Source organism: Octodon degus, unplaced genomic scaffold (genome assembly GCF_000260255.1).
Source record: "Octodon degus isolate 3935 unplaced genomic scaffold, OctDeg1.0 scaffold00397, whole genome shotgun sequence".
In the NCBI taxonomy this organism is placed as follows: domain Eukaryota; kingdom Metazoa; phylum Chordata; class Mammalia; order Rodentia; family Octodontidae; genus Octodon; species Octodon degus.
In genome coordinates, this window is record NW_004524973.1 from 597,608 (window position 1) to 603,862 (window position 6,255).

The 6,255-nt window shown below is 36.3% G+C and overlaps 1 pseudogene; it reads right to left on the reverse strand.

Annotated features, from left to right (window-relative positions):
- The window catches only part of LOC101580497, a 34,516-nt pseudogene that overhangs the window by 5,672 nt on the left and 22,589 nt on the right, over positions 1 to 6,255 (reverse strand).

A 6,255-nucleotide genomic window follows, 5' to 3' on the forward strand; every position in this document is an offset into this window, starting at 1 on the left:
TTGTTTTAATTTGCATTTCATGGATGGCTAGTGATGTGGAGCATTTTTTCATATATTTATTCACTTCTTTAATTTCATCCTCTGAGAAGTGTGTGTTCATAGCAGATGCCCATTTCTGGATTGGGTCTTTAAATTTTGGGGCCCTAGTGTTTTTTAGTTCTTTATAAATTCTAGACAGCAGACCTTTGTCTGAGTGCTTATTAGTGAAGATTTTTTCCAAATTTGTGGGTTGTCTTTTTATTTTGTTGGTAATTTTTTTTAGGTGTAAAAACTTCTCAATAAGAGGAGGTCCCATTTGTTAATTCTTTCAAGTATTACCGTGCAATTTGATTTTTGTTCATGAACATTTTGCCTACCCCTATGTGTTCAAGAGTTCTTCCTAATTTCTGACATTGCCAGTGAAGCAGAAGACCCAATACTATTATGGACTACTGAGCTCTTTTAGATTATTTTGTTGAATTAACACACCTATAGTATTCAGATAACGGAACTTAACAAAAAAAAGGTATACAGATGAATATCCATTTTGTATCTGTGTATTCAAAGTGGTTAGGATAGATATATAGTTACATTGTCTTAATGAATAGAGTGATTTGTTCTAATGGTGTTTGTAGATACGATGTCATGTCCGCATCTTGTACAGCAATTAACCACTGGGAAGAATGTATGCAATGTGTTAATTATTGAAACTGTCCTACCAATTTGATTTGAAATGCCTCATTGCTATTTGTTTATCAATAAAATTGTGGAAAAAAATAATAAAAATTAAAAAACATAAAAAAAGAGTTCTTCCTACTTTCTCTTCCAGGAGATTTACTGTTTCTATTTTAATGTTTAGATCTTTAATGCATTTTGACTTTAGTTTAGTGCATTCTGATAGACCTGGGTCAAGTTTTAGTTTTCGGCATATAGAGAGCCAGTTTTTCCAGCACCATGTGTTAAAGAGGCTTTCTTTCTTCCAATAAGCATGTTTGGCCCCTTTGTTGGAGATAAGGTGGCTGAGTGTGTTCATAGAGGCCTCTGCATCTTCTAATATATGCCATTGATCCTCAGGTCAGTTTTGTTGCCAGTACCATACTGATTTTATCACAGTAGCTTTGTAGTGTGATTTCCAATAAGGAATTGTAATGCCTCCTGCTTTGTCTTTGCTGCCCAGGATAGCCTTTTCTATTCTAGGTCTTTTCTGGTTCCAAAAAATTTTAGGAATGATTTCTCTAGGTCTGTGGGGGTGTTTTGGTGATAGCTTGATAGGGAATGCATTAAATCTGTACAGCAATTTTGGGAGTATGGCCATCTTCATGGTTTTGGTTCTTCCTATCTAGGAGCTGGGAATATCTTTCCATTTTCTGAACTCCTCTATGATCTCTTCTTTCTGAGTACTGTAATTTTCCTTGAAAAGATCTTAAACTTCCTTTTATTAATTCAAAGATATTTTGTTTTCTGCGGTGCTGTTGTAAAAGGTATTGTATCTCTAATTTCCCTCTCAGTGTGTTTGTTATCTGTGTAGAGAAATGCTATGAATTTGGGGTATTGAATTTGTATCCTGCTATGCTACTGAATTTGTGTATCAATTCTAGTAGCTTCTTGGTGGAGATTTTTTGGGTCTTACAAAGAAAGTATCGTGTCATCTGCAAATAATGATAATTTAACTTTTTCTTTACCTATTCTTATTCCTTTTATTTCTCTCTTTTTTGTAATTGCTCTAGCTAATGATTCCAGAACTATATTGAGTAAGATGGGTAATTAGAAATGCAGAGGCCTCTACAAACACACTCAGCCACTGTATCTATCATGCTTACTGGATTCAACTATATTGAATCCATCAGGACCTGGACTTTTATTTGTCACTAGGTTTTTTATTACATTTCATATCGCATTGGCTGTTATTGTGTTATTGAGAGTTGTTATATCTTCTTGATTCAGTTTTGGTAATTTGTACCTTCCTAGGAATCTGTCTATTACTTCTGTGTCTTCTATTGTGTGAGAGTAAAGATTCTCAAAGTAGCTATTGATAATCTTCTGAATTTCCACTTGGTCTGTGGAATTTACCCCCTTTTCATTTCTTATTGCTTGTATTTGAATTTTTTCTTTCCTCTTTTCTATGAGGTTAGCTAGGGGCTTATCGATTTTATTTAATCTTTCAAAGAACCAGCTTTTTGTTTCTTTAACTCTTTGAAATGTTTTGTTCATCTCAATTGAATTAATTTGTGCTCTAATTTTTATGATTTCTTCACATCTTTGGGCTGTGTTTGGTTTGCTCTTCCTTTTCTAGATGTTGGAGGTGCAACATTAGTGTGTTTTTTTGTTCCGGTTTTGTTTTCCTAATATGAGAGTTCACAGCTATGAATTTCCCTCTGAAAACTGCTTTCATCACATCCCATAAGTTCCAATATGTTGTGCTTGAATTTTCATTGAATTGTAGAGTTTTTTTCAATTTTTTGTTTAATTATTTTTTAAGTTTTTTAGAATTTTATGTATTTATTTGACCAGCTCAGCCAACCCTGGGGGCGGGGCTGGCATGGTATGTGGTGCCCAGGATTGAACCACCATCCCTGGGCACTTGCCTGAGCTTTCCCAAGCAGGTGTTTTAGGCGGCTAAGCTGTCTCACCAGCCCTTTTTGTTTAATTTTATCTGTGACCCATTCATTGTGGAGTAGAGTGTTGTTTAATTTACATGTATTTATGGGGTTTTTCTGGTTTCTTTTGTCATTTATTTCCATTTTCATTGCACTGTGGTCAGATAATATGCATGAGAGAATTTCTGTTTTCTTGTATATACTTAAGCATGACCTGTGGACTATTATGTGTTCGATTTTAGAAAATAACCCATGTGCAGCTTAAAACGTGTTTTCAGCTGTTTTTGACGGAACACCCTGTATATGTCCACTAAGTAAGTCCATTTGTTCCAAGCTGTGGTTCAGTTCTGCTACTTCTTTGCTAATTTTTTGTCTGCTTGCCCTGTCTCTTTGGTGTAAGTGAGTGTTAAGACCTCATGCTAAGATTGTGGTATTGCATATTAGATTTTTCATGTCTATTATGATTTGTCTTATATAGTTGGGTGCTCCTGTGTTTGGTGTGTATACATTTTTGACTGTTACCTCTTCCTCTTGAATTATTCCCGAACCTGAATATAGTGGTCTTCTTTACTTTGTTTAATCATTGTTGGTTTGAAGTTGAGGCTATATGAGAATAGGATTGGTACCCCTGCTTTTTTCTGAGGTGCTGGGGCATGTAGTATTGTTTTCTATCCTTTTTTTATTTTATTGAGAAACAAATATCAATGAGGCACTTTCCAAGCTGATTAATAGGACATTTTCAATAATTAATACATTGCACATTGTTATCTTCTCAGTGGTCATCCAGAGCTCAAGAAGCAGCCAGGACATCCCGTCCAAACACTACTACTACAAATCCTTCCACTCACTGAACCAAGTGAAAGCAGCTGTACATCTATCCCAACTATTCTGCATATACAAATACAACATGGTCCTTTCTCTGTATCCCCCCCTCTCCAGCTCAGTCCTGGAAGAGATCAGTATTCTATTGGCATCTAAATATTATAGCTTTTTGAACTCAGCAAAACAATCCAACGCAGTACAGTAGTCCACAATAGTAGTGTGTTTTCCGCAGAAATTGTTGATAAGAGCTTTGTACAGCTCAGCATATTAATATGGCTTTACTTTATATACCTCATTTTTATACTTTTCTTCTGGATGTTTAAAACCAAGATAAAGCAAGACCTATATAACAAGAAAAGTAACTTTTGTATCTGATAAGGTCAGTCAAGTCCCCTCATGATTTCTCCTGTAACCCTGTACTGCACTTTGTAAATCCTTTGTCAGTGTGAGGCATGTGGGTGAGTCACAGCCAATGCTTGACCAATTTGCTCTCTGTGAAAGCCTGAGAGAAAGTTTTCTCTCCATATGACTCTCCTTGGGTACACTATACATCATTGATCACATTCCCCTGTGGCTCCATAATCTCCTTGATCAGAAAATTTGGGGCACAACAGAGTTACATGATGTTATAGTACGGGTTTGCCTATGTCCTGAGTCTTCACTGACCTTGAAAGACTAGGGACAAAATGTTGGTGGACCTTGCAGCCCTTCCTTTTCTCCAATTTTTGGTCTGCCAACTTAGGTTGTTAACCCTCCAGAAGAGCAGCTTATTATTACCCTGCAACATATGCAGTTCATTTTACCCTAACTATCTGTCTAAATATCATACATCTTAGGCATAATGTGGAACAGGTATCTTCCATCAAGTATTGAAGTGTTGAGATTTAAGTCCTTATAGAATATGAAGAAAAACAGTAAAAAAATAAGAAAAAAACATATTTTTACACAGAAATTTAGAAGTCTATCCATATACAGCATTGTAGCAGGACAATCCTGTGACTTTTTGTTGTTTTACTTGTGCCTTTTTTTCATTTATTATCCATTTAAAAAAAGAACAAAAAACAAAAAAATCCTTTTACTTGTGAGACAGTATGATAATAATTAGAATGTCATGACAAGAAGTACATATTTAGAAGACCAGAATGACAGGTATTCCAAGTGTGACCCTTCTATTACCCATTGCTATCTTCAGTGCAGTTGCTTTGTTCACAGGTATCAGCATGTATAGTCAGTCAGGTTGAGAATTCTACCAATTGACTGCCAGTTTCAAAAACCTGCTGATGTTTCTCAGGATCATTGCCTTGCCTATCTTGTTCATACCAGTGTATGGCTTTGTCTCTGTCCTGTTTCCCAGCTTTTCTCCTTACCTTCTCCTCATTGTCCACTCCTCAAGTTCTCACTTTCCTTTTAGTTGTGTTATACCTTTCTATTTGTATTTCTTCTTTTGATTTCTTGTACTAAGGAGACTATGCAATATTTACACATGTGGGTATGGTTTACTTCACTTATGAGTATATCTTCAAGTGGCATCCACTTAAATATAAGTGCTTCAAGTTTATCATTCTTTATAGCTGAGTAATACTCCATTATATCTTCCATCCTTTGACTTTCAGCCTATGAATTTCTTTATGAGTTAGGTGTGTTTCTTGTATACAACAGATTGTTGGATTTTGTTTCCTAATCCACTGTGTCAGTCTGTTTGTTTTAATTGGTGAATTGAGTTCATTTACATTAATGGTTATAACTGAGACTTACTGACTTGACTCCTTCTTTCTCATCAATGCATATTAGTCTCATGTTGTTCATGTTTGCATCATGTTGCAGGTGATGAATTATATTTTCCTGCATCCTAGGTGTTTTTAAGAGGTCTTTTCTTACCTTTTCACTAGCTGCACCAGCGTCTTCAAGAACTGAAACTCTATTTTGACTTTCACTCAAACGGTTTTGCAAGCTTGTGATTGAGATTTTAATTTCCTCTATATCTCTGACTCTGCTTCATGTGATCTATTTCTTTCTTGTATTGCTCATTCAAGGAATCTGTCATTTTTTCTAATCTCTATTTTTTTGTCTGTGTCTTCTTGAAAAGCAATTATTAATTCTTTTACTAAAGAGAGTATTTCTGATCTGATCTTGTATATGTTTCTGCATTTTATTCTTTACTTCGGACGATAGTAGTTCAGAGATTTCTTTTTTTATTTTAGAGGTTATTTCTAATCTGAGTTCCTCTATACCTTTCTGCAGTTGTGTCTTTTCTTCAAACGCCATTGTTTCAGACATTTCAGCTGTGTGATTCCCAATTTCTTCTGTGTTAGTGTCCTCTGCACTTGTTCTGTGTGGGCTCTGGGCCTGAGATTGCATATTGCTCCTTCTCTTTGCCATTTTGTGTAGGGGCGGAGGTTCCTGAGGGAGCGCAGCAGACAGGGTCCTGAGAGCGCTGGTGGAAGGTCTCACTCAGTGGGCTGGCCTGAGCTTGACTGGGGAGATCCAACCAGCACAGGGGAGCTCAGGATTTCCCCACCACATTCGCTGGGCCTGAGCTTGGGCTGGATGGGAGGGGTGGAGGTTTCTGGAGAGAGCCCAGTGGAAAGGGTCCCAAGAGTGCAGCGGAAGGTCTCACTTACAGGCCTGGCCTGGCTTGATCCGGGGAGATCCTGAAATAGATATTGATGGGTTCTTTGCACCATACAATAGAAATCAGGGCTTGACTTATTAATATTGATTGCCTAAAATTAAGTGATTGATGTAAAAATATTAATGATGGAGATTAAACTTCAAAATATTTTTCTATCTGTATATCTTATATTTTGAGTAGGATAGCATAAAAATTGAGAACCTATATACTTTTAATCTAAATATG